Here is a 15,879-nt window from a genome sequence, read left to right on the forward strand (position 1 = left end):
TCCAATATTAGATCGTAAAAAATATGATTTTTGAGGTATCCTGTACTATTACAGTATTCAATAGAAACAATTTCAATGTTAGTATCGTAAATGTAATTAGCATTTTTTTTCCGTGCAGATAGTTGGACGTCAATTATTTTAAATGAGTAGAAAAATAAACTTTTAAAGATCCATCATCTTCTGGAGAAAATTATTTCGGGAGAAAATGGTAAAAGAAGGTTAATGTGCAAGAATTCCTAATGTAGAAAATAGATACTAAGTGATCGAAGATGACTTATAGCGGTGATCTTGATGAATGTTTACATAAGCGTATGAAGATCAAGACATAATATGCTGACGTTAGGTAAGGTTTGATAAAGTTTGTAGTGTCTTGTTGGACCAAAGTACTTGCTTAAAATAGATCGTACAGTTAGAAGGTTAGTAAAGTTTCAAAGTAAACCCAACCCTCAAGGAATATTTAATTAGCAAAGACTCACAAGGTCTTGTAGCTTCGCCCAGAGTTTAACCCTTCTACATGGTTCAATCTCTATCCCTCGGTAAATTTGTCGGCATAGTGATTACAAACTGTTAACTATTTCTAATATACATATATACACAAACAATTATTATTATCTACAGAATTTAGCAATTAATTTGAACATACTATTTTTAAATGGCTTAAATTTAGTTTGTACAAATAATTTTAAAACTGCTTTACTAGTACAAGTACTTGTTCGGATATAAAACAATTTCTTTATATATAAGAAATAGTTCATTAACAAATATGCATAAGTGAAGCTATTCTGACTATTTTCAGAATGATGTGTGTGCGTGCGTGCGTGTGTGTGTGTGTGTGTGTGTGTGTGTGTGTGTGTGTGTGTGTGTGTGTGTGTGTGTGTGTGTGTGTGTGTGTGTGTGTGTGTGTGTATGTTTATATATTGTGACGTTATTTTTCGTATGGGGGTTGAATCAAAGTGAACGTCACAAGCACCAACGAGTTTTATTGTATTTCGGAGCACGGTAACTCACGACTTATAATTTGGTTTACAGTAATTTATGATTTTGATACAGATTTTTGATTTTAGTTATAGTTTAAGAATTTAATATGGAGTAATGTCTGGCTACAGTTACGGGTTTTTGTAAGGGAAAAATTATAGTGAAGAATTAAAATCAGAATTATAGAAATTGAATATAGAATATGGGTTGCGATTAAAGTTTAGGAAAATGATAAAGTTTGAGTTTTGAATTTACAGTTTTGGTATTTTGAGTATGTGGACGAATCAGTATTACCGTGGAGCGGGACTTAAGTTATTCACCCGGTACCATCTGATGATAGAACCTAGTTCTATCCCTCTGAGACTTCTTGGTTGATTGCAGAGGTCGGGCTGAAATGCTAGCGCTCCAGTATATGAGGAATTTGACGGATGCAGAATGGGATCAGTTTTGGAGTTTTGGTTTGGCAGGCCTCAACAGTAATTTTGTGACCATTGCTGTTGTGGAAGCTGTTTGGTCATTTTTAAATTATTAGTCTGACAGGCCTCAAAGGACAAGTCATGACCACTTGTACCACTGAGGAAGTCATAGGTCATTTAGTTTATAAGTTTTATGATCCCAGCTGAAGTTTGTTCCAGGAGAGCAACTGCCAAGGATATCCATACTCAGAATGGGTTTATTGAGTACGTTTGGTGAGGACTTGAGCCTCCAGTTACCGATATAATAAAGATTGAGTTGGATTTAGGAATTTAGAATATAGAGGTCAGTTATTGATAACGATAGGATTGAGTTTAGGGTTTTAGAATTGAGAGAGAGGAGTCGAAGGGAGACCTTCGAAGAGTAAGGACGTGAGCATTCGACTCTAGTCGCTTGAAGCGAGTGGACGTGTGCAGTAATGATGCTACAGTTCAAGGCATTGCGGAAAGCTACAGATTAAGATTATTGCTACAGCCCTAGTGGACTCGAGCGATGCTAAAAGCGTCGGTCGCTTTGTTCACGCAAACGTCGACGTTTTGATTAAAAACGACGATGATCTAAAACATCGATAAATAAGCTAAAAATAATGCTAAAAATGATGTAAATGTACTGAACATAGAAATTATTTTCGGTATTATTGGAGATACAAACCCGACTAGAATTTTTTCCTGATTTGCCTGAAGTACCATAAGGACCTTGTCACGATATTTAAATATCGCGGCATCTTCGCATTAGGTCGGAGTGCGGCAACAGATGGCAGCACACGCTGCTCAATACGTCTCAAATATCATATTATTATCATTGCTATTATTATTATTATTTTATGTATTATCTTATTTACTGTGTTTCTATTATTTGTTTAATTTCCTAGCTAAAATTTGCGTCTAACTCAGTAATATTTACTGAATTTTATAAACTGTTAAATGGATTTTATAGACGCTGGGATAAATAATTGCGCATTTATTTATTTGATTATTATTATTATTTTAGTTGGTTGACGCATGCGCGTCAACGCAACAGTTGGCATCGGTAAATTTATTTATTTTAAATAAATTTACTATTTTTATAAATAAATCAATGCGAGATTCACCTGTAAAATACATTCATAATTGGCTCTGAAATGTACGAATGGTCATTTAATGTCGGAAATGGGCAAATTACACTACAACAAGTCATGCATCATGTTGGTGTTGATGAGAAACTTAACATGCGACAGGTATAGTTCTCCATTGGTCTGAGTGAGATAAATCAAAAGATAGCGTCGGCCGGAGGGCCGGCGTGAGAAACACGTGCTGCCGTGGTCAGACGTGGATAAGCATTTGTAAGAGCAAGGTGTGTTGCTGTTGCCGTAAAATATCTCTTTGTTGGGACGCCATTCGGCAATTATTGAAATTTATAAAGTGTATTGGACACTTGGCAATCAGGGTTGATTAGAGTTGTTGCAATAACTATTGCCAAATTAATAATTGATACCAATGGAACCTGTACGCATTTTACATTACAACGAAGACTGTAAGTACCTTTGTGCTTTATACATTGGCGTGTAATTTGTTCCCGCGTTGGTGGTCATTTGTATATCTCACACGTGTGAGTGAGAGAGGGAGCGCAATACTTATAGTAGAGTTCAACGTATATAAATACTTGCGTACTTGTTTGTCCCAGCGGAAATTTATCCAAAACTTGGAAAGTAATATTTATTATATTTTATTATTGAATAATTATTAGTGACTGTTCATATGGTTTGACGGTAAATAATTAATAATATTTACATTTATTATTCATCCGAGTTTTGAATATTATTGGGAACGTCTTATATTAGTTGCGGTTGTTATGTCCGGGATTTTTGATTTATTAAATATCTTTAATAATTCTTATAGGTAACGTGATTGGAAGACACTCGGACTAACTAATGTATTTTTCCAATCGAGCGAAATGCTCAATTGTTTATTTTATTTGTTTTGGGAATCGTTTCGATTGCAAGTCTGACTCTCTCACTCTCTATATAATTTTTATCAAGTTCGCTTATAAGTTGTCTCGGTAAATAAAATAGATAATTAAACAAATTATTAATAAATTGATAATCAACTTAGTACAGCTTTCCCCGGGATGGCCGTAAAATGGGGTGAAAAAAAGAAAGATATTCCAGCAAATTAAAATTCAGACTTACTACTTTGCAGGTGCAGATTTTTCTTTTATTCCTCTCTGCTAATCGTACTACCTTGAATGGCTGTTGGTCCAGGAACCCTGCGTCCTTGGATCCTAGGGATCTCCCTCTGGTTCTCGGCTAGTTGATAATATGACTTACTCCTTCTCTTTTCGCTATATTTACTTTCGTTGTGGTTGTTTTTATATTTATTCTTCATTTATTTTAAAATTTGAAATTTTCCAAAAGGAAAAACGGAGAAGATTCTCTCTTATTCAAATTCTTTTTTTTTTTTTTTATTTTTATTATGATTTAAAAATTTGTCTTTATTTATTAACTCTGTACACGTCCGCACTTAAACTACCCTATGCCTCTGAAAGCTGCACAAGGAGGTTCACTTATAAAATAATTGAAATAATAACAATTTCCGTTTTATTTTATATTAAATTTTTTTTTTCTTTAATATTTATTGATTCACTACACAATTATGAAAATTTCACAATGCTTTCTAGCAATTACACCCACGATCACTTATCAAATACTCGAAACTATTATAGATTTCTCTATTCTAGTTAATTTTTGTATACTTTTGTTTTATATATATTTTTTTCTCTTTGTAATTTAAATGAATTCGAGGATAGAGAACCTGCATGAAGCCTGGTGACGCCTCTTTCGGGAATTTTATAAGTTCTCATGTGAGCATGAGCTGTTTGTAAACATTAAACTCTATGATAAATTCATTAATAATTAATTAATTTTTTAACAATTATTAATTTCTGATATTTATAGTTTTATGGAATAAATATTCAGGTGACCATATTTTACTAAAAAATATAAGGAACATAATAAATACTCAGTAGTGATGAATAATAATATTAATAAACAATCAAGATCTAGTAATACAGGATGCTGTGTAGTATCATGTCATAATACTTACGGTAAAACAAATTCAAATATAAAATTTTATTCATTTCCGTTAAAACCACATTTATTAAAACGTCGACAAACATGGATAAAAGCAGTAAATCGTATTAAGTAAGTCTGATATGTGCTGAAAATAAATTACTTATTTATTATTACATTAACTTTATCATTCCTCTAGTTCAGATGGTGCAGCATGGCAACCTACTAATTATTCAAGAATATGTAGTAATCATTTTGTTGGTGGTAACAAATCTGAAGATCCTCGACATCCAGCATATAGTCCAACAATTTTACCAACTGAATACAAACGACAGAAGCCTTCAAATAATAATCTGGATCGTTTTAATCGTTGGAAAAAAAGAAAATTAGCATCGGAATCTTTCATCAGCGATGAGCAAGAACCAATAAATAATTTATGCGAAGACATTCAATTAGGAGTAAATATAAATGAAACGCATAATACTTATGATAAATCAGTGCAAGTGTCATCATTTGAAAATATTAGTGATAACTTTATAACGTTCCTTACTATTCGTCACAACCCACGGCGGAGTGTGGGGTGTGCAGAATAGCCGTTATGGCCCACCGATGGTAAAAACTGAAAATAAAAATAGAAAAACAAAACCAAAAATATCCCTTGGAGATGCCCACGATCTCCACTGGACACGCAGCTCTTCTCAGGCTGGGTTAGAAAACCGAATTGGGCGCCAGTTCGTATACACCACGAACAAAATAACAAGATAAACATTAAATAAGAAAAATGAAAATGATAAAGAATGTCAGAGAGCAGTTTCAGGTATTGGAAAAGGAAAGCAAGAAAGAGATAGTATGCACTAAATAAATACTAAAATTTAAACAAATCCCGGGTTGGTAGCCATTTAACCCGATATATTTTAATTATAATGTTTCAGTGGGTATATAAACAATAATATAAATAATAACAAGGCACTTCACAATATAAATTTTTGACCAATAGTCAATTAACGCAAAAAAAAATTATTATATTCAGCTTGCTATCACTCGCACGTGATAGCAAATATAATAATTAATAATAATAGTAATGGTAATAATTACTATGCGCTTAATATAATTTTATCACCATATTAATTATATACTACGCAGAAAAATAATAATAATAATTTAATTACGTGTAACTATTTACTACCAAAATAATAGCTGAAATTATTGTAAATAGTTACCACCAAATAATCACCAGGTTTTTAAATAAAGATACCGATAAATCATCAACACATAATAAAAAAACTAAATACTGGCACATAATATTTAATTGTTTAACGCCAATTTAATATCAAAACCCGCTGGTGATATTTGAATAATTGTAGAATTCTGTCCATTAACATTCAAATTATAATAAATAAATAACGTAACTGGTAATAATTATTTACCGACAAATATATGAACGGGTGTCACGCTTAAATAAAATACGCAACCATATGAACGATCACCAGTAATTATTTAAATTACGTGTAACTATTTACTACCAAAATAATAGCTGAAATTATTGTAAATAGTAATAATTATTTACCGCCAAAATATACAGACGGTCACTAATAATTATTAAAAATGTAAAACAATAATTGCAACTTTAAATAATTATTTACCGTCAGTCATATATACGGTCACCAATAATTATTTATAATATACTACCGTGAATATTAATAATTATTTACCGCCAATAATATATACGGTCACCAATAATTATTAAGAAAATAATAACGTGAATATTAATAATTATTCACCGGCAACACTATATACGGTCACCAATAATTACACCGACACACAAAAAAAAATAAGTTCTCTGTACTTTTGACAAGACCGATTTATTCCCGTGTATTTTGATCCGCTGAATCCGAATCCGAGGTCCGCTTAACCCATACACCCTCAGATTTTTAGAAAACTTTAAAAAACCTCAAAAATACACAAAAATCGACCGTTTTTTAAATTTATAAATTTTTTGAACCCTAACTAAGCATGATTTTTATGTATTTTGGTCCTCCACATACTAACCTGAAGTTTATTTAAAACATTAGCCATATAAAGTCTGAGTAAATTCCAAAAAACCCCAAAAAATTGCAAAAAAGCAAAAAAATTCTTAGTTTTGTGATGAAAAAAATTTTATAGGGCTAAATAAATAATTATTTTCATGTATGTTTATCTGTCACATATAATTCTCGAACATCCATGACTCAGACATCTCTAAAATTTTAAATAAATGGCAAAAATTCCCAAAAAATCGAAAAAAAACAAATTTGGTATAACAAAAATCAATTTTTAAATCGAAATAAATAAAAGAAATCATATTGTTCGATCTGTGATATATATATAAAAAATATTTTGGCCTAAAACATAAAAAAATTTTAATATGCTTCAAAAAATCTTTATAGAAACGTTATTTCAATATTAATTCGTTCTCTGCTTATATCTAACCCTTTTGTCCTCAAATGTCCTACATAAAGGGTGTCTCTTTCGTTTCCTCATTTCTTCAGGTAGATCTCTCTGTAGTGTCCAACAGTGATCTGCCATCATATTAACATCCCACTTACCTTGATAACGTTTTTCCATTACACTGATGTCCTGATGGAATCTTTCACCTTGCTCTTCACTATAGTCACCAAGATTTTCAGGAAAGTGTGAAAGGTGAAAATGTAAATAGTGTAATTTGGAATTCATTAAGCAACCTAAAGTATCATAGTTGTATATCAACCATCAGGACATCAGTGTAATGGAAAAACGTTATCAAGGTAAGTGGGATGTCAATATGATGGCAGATCACTGTTGGACACTACAGAGAGATCTACCTGAAGAAATGAGGAAACGAAAGAGAAAACCTTTATGTAGGACATTTGAGGACAAAAGGGTTAGATATAAGCGGAGAACGAATTAATATTGAAATAACGTTTCTATAAAGATTTTTCGAAGCATATTAAAATTTTTTTATGTTTTAGGCCAAAATATTTTTTATATATATATCACAGATCGATCAATATGATTTCTTTTATTTATTTCGATTTAAAAATTGATTTTTGTTATACCAAATTTTATTTTTTTCGATTTTTTGGGAATTTTTGCCATTTATTTAAAATTTTAGGGATGTCTGAGCCATGGATGTTCAAGAATTATATGTGACAGATAAACATACATGAAAATAATTATTTATATAGCCCTATAAAATTTTTTTTATCACAATACTACGAATTTTTTTGCTTTTTTGCAATTTTTTGGGGTTTTTTGGAATTTACTCAGACTTTATATGGCTAATGTTTTAAATAAACTTCAGGTTAGTATGTGGAGGACCGAAATACATAAAAATCATGCTTAGTTAGAGTTTAGAAAATTTATAAATTTAATAAACGGTCGATTTTTGTGATGTTTTGAGGTTTTTTAAAGTTTTCTAAAAATCTGAGGGTGTACGGGTTAAACGGACCTCGGATTCAGATTCAGCGGGTCAAAATACATGGGAACAAATCGGTCCCGTCAAAAGTACAGAGAACTTATTTTTTTTTGTGTGCCGGTGTTATTAATAAATAATAGCATAAATTCGCTTCCAAGTTTTGGGTAAGGTTTTGTCGCCAGGACAAATAAGTGCGCAAATATATCTATATTTATGACGCTCTCTCTCACTCACACGTGAGATATACCCGAATGGCCACCAACGCGGGACAAATTACACGCCAATGTACTAAACACAAAGGTACTTACAGTCGTCGTTGTACAATAATACGGATATTGGCTCCATTGTCTGAATTTTTAATATATTAGCAATCAATGCCACAATTACTCTCAATGTTAATTGTTAAGTGTATCCAAAAACACTGTATAAATAGCCAATAAAGTTTGTAACGCTTGGCAATTCCAAATGGCGTCTCAATATAAATAAATTTGGCAACAGCAACAACACACCTTACTCTTACAAGCGATTAGCCACGTCTGGCCATGGCAGCACGTGAGTCCCATGCCGGCACCTCGACCGGCGCCATCTTATAATGGTTTCTCCTTTCAACCAATGGAGCAATATACCTGTCTCATGTTAATTTACTCATTTACCACCAACATGATGCATGACTTGTTTTACGTGTAATTTGTCCATTTCCGACATTGAATGACCATTCCCATATTTCAGAGCCAATTAATAATATAATTTACAAGTCAATCCCGCATTTAGTTATTTATAAACATAGTAAATTTATTTAAAATAAATAAATTTACCGATGCCAACTGTTGCGTTGACGCGCATGCGTCAACCAACCAAAATAATAATAATAACAATCATATACTCAAATGAATAAATACGCAATTATTTATCCCGGCGGCTGTAAAATCCAATTAGCAACTCATAAAATTCAGTAAATTTTACTGATCTCGCCGCACTTTTTGCCTAGTAAATTAAACAAATAATAAACACACAGTAAATAAAATAAAATAATACATAAAATAATAATAATAACAGCATGATAATAATAATAATGGGTGAGACGTGCTGAGCAGCGTGTGCTGCCATCTGTTGCCCCTCTCCGACCTAATGCGAAGATGCCGCGATATTTAAATATCGTGACAACTTCGTTTTTTCATGTGACTTTCATTGTAAATCAAATAGTGTTTTAACTCAAGCAACAATATCAGCAATTAATAATTTAAAAAACTATGTGATTACCAAAGATAAAAGCAGTGGACCTGATACACCAATTTTTTTGTCAGGGTTTCGTGGATATAATTCAATAAAAAATGATAAACAACTATCGGCTATAACTGGAGTAAGACCAGAAGTTTTCCAATTATTGTTAAATATGCTGCCACCAGTAAAAATTCAAAAAATTAATGTCGAAAACAGATTATTAATTTTTTTAATCAAACTAAAGACGGGTTTACCTTTTGATGGAATCGCTACATTTTTTTATGTAGATCCAACATGTATTTCTAGAATTTTCCGGGATGTATTATCGATACTAGCACAGAAAACAAAAAACTTTATTTTCTGGCCTAGTAAAGAAGATGTTCAAGAAAATATGCCACCAGCATTTAAGATACATTATCCAAATTGTAGAGTTATTATAGACTGTACAGAAATAAAATGTGAACAACCTTTTGTTTGTTCACATTCGTGCTAGTACGAAATCATATGTATTCTGATTATAAATCAGGATATACAGTAAAATTTTTACTGGGAATAACACCTTCAGGAATGATCTTATTTAAATCCGAGTGCTACGGTGGGAGATCTAGTGATCCTTTCATAACTAATGATAGTAATTTTTTAAAACTACTAGAGCCAGGTGATGAAGTGATGGCAGATACAGGTTTTCCTGGCATCAAAAAATCTCTTGATGTACCTAATGCTATAATTATTACAGCTCCATTTTTACACGATGGTCATTTGACTGAAGAAGAAATAGACGAAACTTATAATATTGCAAGTGTAAGAATCCACGTTGAAAGATGTATTGCACGAATTAAAGTGTACAGCATCCTGAATAAAATTACTATTGATCTTTTGCCATACATTGACGATATAGTTCATATGTGCTGTGTTTTAACAAACTTACAAAAACTTATTTTTAAACAAGCAAAAAAGAACTAAAATTATTTTTTTTCGATCCAATTTTTATTTGCATATAATTATACATTAATTGAAGTTAAAGCTTTTTTCTCATTAAAATTTTGTATCATGTAAAATTAATATTTATACTTATCATGTAATAAAATAAACTTTTCTCTGCTATAAAATTTCTCTTGTTTTATAATAAATAAAATATTTAAAGACCATACTTTAAAATTAACTTTTGAATATAATTATTGACATAAAAATTTTCCAATTTTTGAATATATTGTGATAAGAAACTTTCATCACGTGGTATCGTAATTAAAATATATTCCGAATTTGGAAAACAAATAAAAAAATCACATTCATAAAGACCAGTACAATACACCAATATTTGACACTGTGTATAATAAGCATGAGATTTTTGGAAATACACTGTGTTATTGTCAGTAAAGTTTAAATAAAGATGTTTTAGTTGTCCTTTTTTATTAAGTGTTGGTTTATTTTGCACAGTAATAGGACATTTTATTTCTAAAATTTTAATTGGTATACTATCTACAACAACCACTCCATGAGGACAAACACACATCCATGGTTGACTAGAGTGAATAACAAGACCACATTCTTCTACAACATACCCAGTTATTTTTTTATCTAATTCTCGAGCTTTGTTTTCATTATTAAGACCATGTAATACATTTTTAAGTCATTTTCCTTTCATCTTTTTTTCTACTATCATAGAATCAGCCAATTCATCAAATTTAGATTTGCGAGTTTTAATTACGTGAGCTGTACTAGCTGACACTCTTATTGCACGTTCATTATACCATTCTTTACATTCTGATTGCCCTCGCGTATTAGCAAAAATATAAGCTAAATTATCCAATGAAGTAATTAAATTATTAATACAAAAAACTTCATGAAATATTTGGGCACATGCAGTATCAACTGCAGAATTAATTAGTTCTCTGATAATTCCATTAACTACTTTAGTCGACTCTGTCAGCTTCATAGATTTCAACATATCACTTAACGAACACAAAAAATTTAAATCAAATAAATCCATAGGTTTATATTCTTTATCATATGCTTTTCTTGGAATTAATTCACGAATTTTACGTCCTTTAGAATATTCTTCAATATCCTTCGATACTGAAGGAATATTCCATTGACAACGTTGACTAGTTTTAGATTCAGCTGTTTCAAAATTTATGAATTTTATGACAGCAGCAATGTGTTTACAATTTTTACCCAATCCAGCTGGGCAAGTACATATTCGGTCAACTACATTTCGATTGATGTCAATCTAAAACATTTCAATTAATTTAGTTCGATTTTTTTATTAGATATATATAAGCGATAGAGAAAATAATAAAGTAATAACTTACGTCAATCGTAACATCAAAATAATGCTTAATATTAGTTTGACGAATAACTTTACCTTTTATCGAACTATTATGCTCAGATTTCCACTCTTCAACATTTTTCACATGTTTACTTTCGCACAAATTTTGACCTTTTCTCTCAGGTGACAACCGTAAATCGTTTATATTGATTTTTTGAAAACCACTTTTAATAATTATAACATCTGACATTTTTTTTTGTAAATTTTTCATTAATACCTATTTGAGATTTTATATTTATGTCATATATCACCCAGGACAAAATTCATATTATCTCACATATAAAATGCTAATTTTCGCCACCATGAACGCTAGTGTTTAATAACCAAGGTCACGCAGGTTCTCTATACCGCTGTACCTGATTGCGACTCTTCGCTGAAAACTTCGAAATCAGCTTATGACCGGAAAGCAAGCCTGTGCTCGGTAGAGTGACTTGCTCTTGAAAAATTTTAAACGCTCCGACCATGGGATCCGGTCCTAGGTAGGGGTTTCTTTTAGTGAGTTGCATGGTATGAGATGTCCCGTTGACACAATTCAATATATGTCAATGTTAATTATGGGTGTCACGCGCATTTAGAGTAACTTAAAAAGGTCTTCGGTGGGGGAGTAAGGAAGATCGAGAGAATGAGAGACGCAAGAACTCGGCGTTAATTCTAAAATTTTTAATCAGTTCCCGAGTCGGACATAACACGATAGATATTTACAATTTATTAACTATTATCTGGGAAACATTTTTGATTTAATGTGATAATATTGTTTGGTAATTATTATTTATTATTTTGCGGTAAATATCTACTCGTATGTGAATTATTATTTGTGATTATTATTTATTATTTTGAGAAGTATTTTACAATTATTTATATATCATCAGTGTTTCTGTATTATTTTTGCGTTGAATATTTTATATTATTTTCAGTGATCACTTATTTCGCGTTAAATATTTATACTGGTAAATATTATTTGTGATCATTTCTTATTATTTTGCGTTGATTATTTTTACAATTATTTAATTATTATTTATAAACTCTGGTGATTATTTGCTGTAACTATTGTCACGATTGGAGATCGTGATGGGCGTAGGTACGAATTTCGTATAAAAGTTTGAAATAAAAGGGTACTTACAGTGGTCAAGGACCGATCCTATGACCTGGGCTCACGTGACCAAATGCTCGATTTATTCTACTTTATATTCAACTCGCGCCTACACAATATTGTTGAAGACAATATTGATAAAACTCAAAACGATTTCCAATCTATGAGTGTGACTTATTTAAATTTCACAATCAAACGTTGAGCGGTAAACGTAAGATTGTGTACCCCCTACTGTTAACTATCTGTCTGAGCGGCTAAACAGGTAGAAAATAAGGGATAAAGGAAGGTGGGCTGCCGAAAAGCCTCGTGAAGCTAGTATCTTATTGCTAAAGTCAAATTGTCTGAGAAATAATGTTTTTAAATGTTTATGTTCACGAGTAGTTATTTATTTAAGATCCAATATACTCAAAATACAAAAGGGTTACAAATATTTAAAATAGTCAATGTAAAATAAAGTGTGTCATGCATATGTTTTATAATCGGGTTCAAAATATATAAAATAATAAAAATATCAAATAATGATTACAATGGTTAAAACTTACCCTAAACAGGTTTAGGTGAGGTGTCAAGACTATCAGCAGTAACACAGGACACTTTTACACAGCGCGTTCTCGCGGTTAAATAATGTGATTCTAATTTATTGATTTATTTAGTTTATTATAATTTGTTCTAATTATTTATGCGTTTCAAAATCTTCGTAGTAATTTTAAATTAATTGACAGTCTTCGCTTTTTCGCGGTAAAATAAAATGTAAATTTGTTTTAAAATCTTCGCGTATTTTCGCGGTAAAATAATTCTTTAAAATCTTCGCTTTTCTCGCGGTAAAATATTATTCAATGTATTTAAATTCTTCGCATTTCTCGCGGTAAAATATTCTTTGATTCTTCACGTTTTTCGTAGTACAATTCAATATTAAAATAAAAATGAAATTAAATGGATTAAAATAAGATGAAGATAATCAATGCTGTACCGGTGCTAAACGGTTGATATTAGTTCACGACTTACAACGATCAAGGACCAATCGTACGATCTGGGCTCACGTGATCGGATGCTATACACTAATATCGCGTTGATTATGCTTCTGAAGCTAGTAGAAAATAATATGCCGATTATACGAGTGCTTACGACGATCAAGGACCGATCCAATGATCTGGGCTCACGTGACCGAATGCTCAATCGGGATATCATTCCTCTAGCCACGAACACCGTGAAGTGTCCGGAGTTCAGTATGGTTCAGAGTTTGATTCCCAAAAGAACTGATGAGCTAAAGTCCATGGTCTTTTTATATGGTCTTCACCTATGAAAAGTGGTGGTAACTTGTTTCCCATACGAAAAGACTCGGACCCACTCGAAAGTTCTAGGCCCATGCACACGTGTGATCCCTGGGAAATAGATTTTGACTATTAAGTAGGCCGATGACCTGGCGCCACTCTGCCGCCGAGGAAACCATAAATTTTGGTAGTTTCCATCAGCTTTCTCTAATTTCCAAGAATCACATGCAGGTGCGCATGAGTTGGGTGGTCTATAGGTTTAATAAGAAAATCAAAGAAAGATTACCGCTCCTATGCTTAGATTCTTAAATGGGAACGGATACATAAATTTTAAAAGTACGTTAAGTAAAAATGATGAAATTTAAAGGAAAAAGAATCGATAATACGCGTGGTTCATTAGTACAACACGACCTAATTGTGAAGCGTTGACAACGCTCAGGTAGGTATATTTGTCCGGTACGACTGCTGGCGTCAGTAAGTCGGACGTCATAAAAAGTCTAAGCGCAAGAGATCTTAATGTGTACTAATTTGGGAAGAAAAATAATAAAATTTTTTAATGTAGCAGCCGTGACACTATTTACACGTATTATTGGCGGTAAATAGTTACAATTGCTCAAAGCATTAAATATTTAAGCATATTATATAATTATAAATTTGTGATAAATTTATATTTGTGTGCACAATAATTATTATTTATAATTATTTATATTTATTTAATATCACGTGCGAGTGATATCAAGTCGTAAATTTGGTACAATTATTGTTTGCGTTATTTGACTATTGGTCACGAATTTATGTTGAAGTCAACTATTATGATTTGTTTATTGTTTTTTTATACCCGCTGAAACAATATTATAATTTAAAATATATCGGGTTGATAAATGGCTACTAACCTGGGATTTATTTTATTTCATTGTTTATTTACTGCATACTATCTCTTTCTTGCTATCCTTTTCCAACACCTGAAACTGCTCTCTGATATTTTTTCTATTATTTTATTTTCCATTTTCATTTCTTTATTTATTGTTGATTATACGTTGTTCGTGGGGTACACGAACTGGTGCCCGATTCGGTTATCTATCTAACACAGCCTGAGAAGAGCTGTGTGTCCAGTGGGGATCGTGAGCATCTCCAAGGGATATTTTTGGTTTTGTTTTTCTATTTTTATTTTCAGTTTTTACCATCGGTGGGCCATAACGGCTATTTTGCACACACCACACTCCGCCGTGGGTTGTGACGAATAGTAGTGAACGTTATAACCTTATCTGGTTAATATGAGGTTTGCCTTATTAGGGCAAACCTGACAAGTTCCTTGTCAGGACCTTATCAGGATATCCCTATTGAAAAAAAGTTATTTGCCATCGGGTCAACCTAACGAGTTCCTGATCCGGACCTCGTCAGGATATCCGTATTCAAATAAAGTTATTTGCCATCGGGTCAACCTGACAAGTTTCTGATCAGGACCTCATCAGGATATCCCTATTCAAAAAAAAGTTATTTGCCATCGGGTCAACCAGACAAGTTCCTGATCAGAACCTTATCAGGATACCCTTATTCAAAAAAAAGTTATTTGCCATCGGGTCAACCTGACAAGTTCCGTGTCAGGACCTCATCAGGATATCCTTATTCAAAAAAAAGTTATTTGCCATCAGGTCAACCTGACGAGTTCCTGATCGGGACCTCATCAGGATATCCCTATTCAAAACAAAATTATTTGCCATCGGGTCAACCTGACAAGTTCCTGATCAGAACCTCGTCAGGATACCCTTTTTCAAAAAAAAGTTATTTGCCATCGGGTCAACCTGACACGTTCCGTGTCAGGACCTCATCAGGTTATCCTTATTCAAAAAAAAGTTATTTGCCATCAGGTCAACCTAACGAGTTTCTGATCAGGACCTTGTCAGGATATCCTTATTCGAAAAAAAGTTATCCCATCCCTTTAAATATTCCATTTACCGGCTAAAAATTAAACAAAGTACAAAAGAATATTACATAAAAATCACGTCAATCATTGCAGCACAGATATTTTACTTCTTCATG

At 32.1% G+C, this 15,879-nt stretch overlaps 1 long non-coding RNA gene across 7 annotated transcripts in view; it reads right to left on the reverse strand.

The window, feature by feature from the left end:
• LOC130674497 (uncharacterized) overlaps positions 1-15,879 on the reverse strand; it is a 96,742-nt gene that overhangs the window by 25,814 nt on the left and 55,049 nt on the right. For 2 of the 7 annotated variants that reach the window (XR_008991061.1, XR_008991060.1), the window contains one exon: positions 3,617-4,298. The exons of 3 other annotated variants lie outside the window; for them this stretch is intronic. This is a non-coding gene — a long non-coding RNA (uncharacterized LOC130674497). Of the gene's footprint in view, positions 1-3,616; positions 4,417-4,529; positions 4,644-4,721; positions 5,026-15,879 lie in introns of those variants that run through there. 2 more of the 7 variants (XR_008991059.1, XR_008991062.1) reach the window with 2 other exon arrangements.

This window comes from Microplitis mediator, chromosome 1, assembly GCF_029852145.1.
Source record: "Microplitis mediator isolate UGA2020A chromosome 1, iyMicMedi2.1, whole genome shotgun sequence".
In the NCBI taxonomy this organism is placed as follows: domain Eukaryota; kingdom Metazoa; phylum Arthropoda; class Insecta; order Hymenoptera; family Braconidae; genus Microplitis; species Microplitis mediator.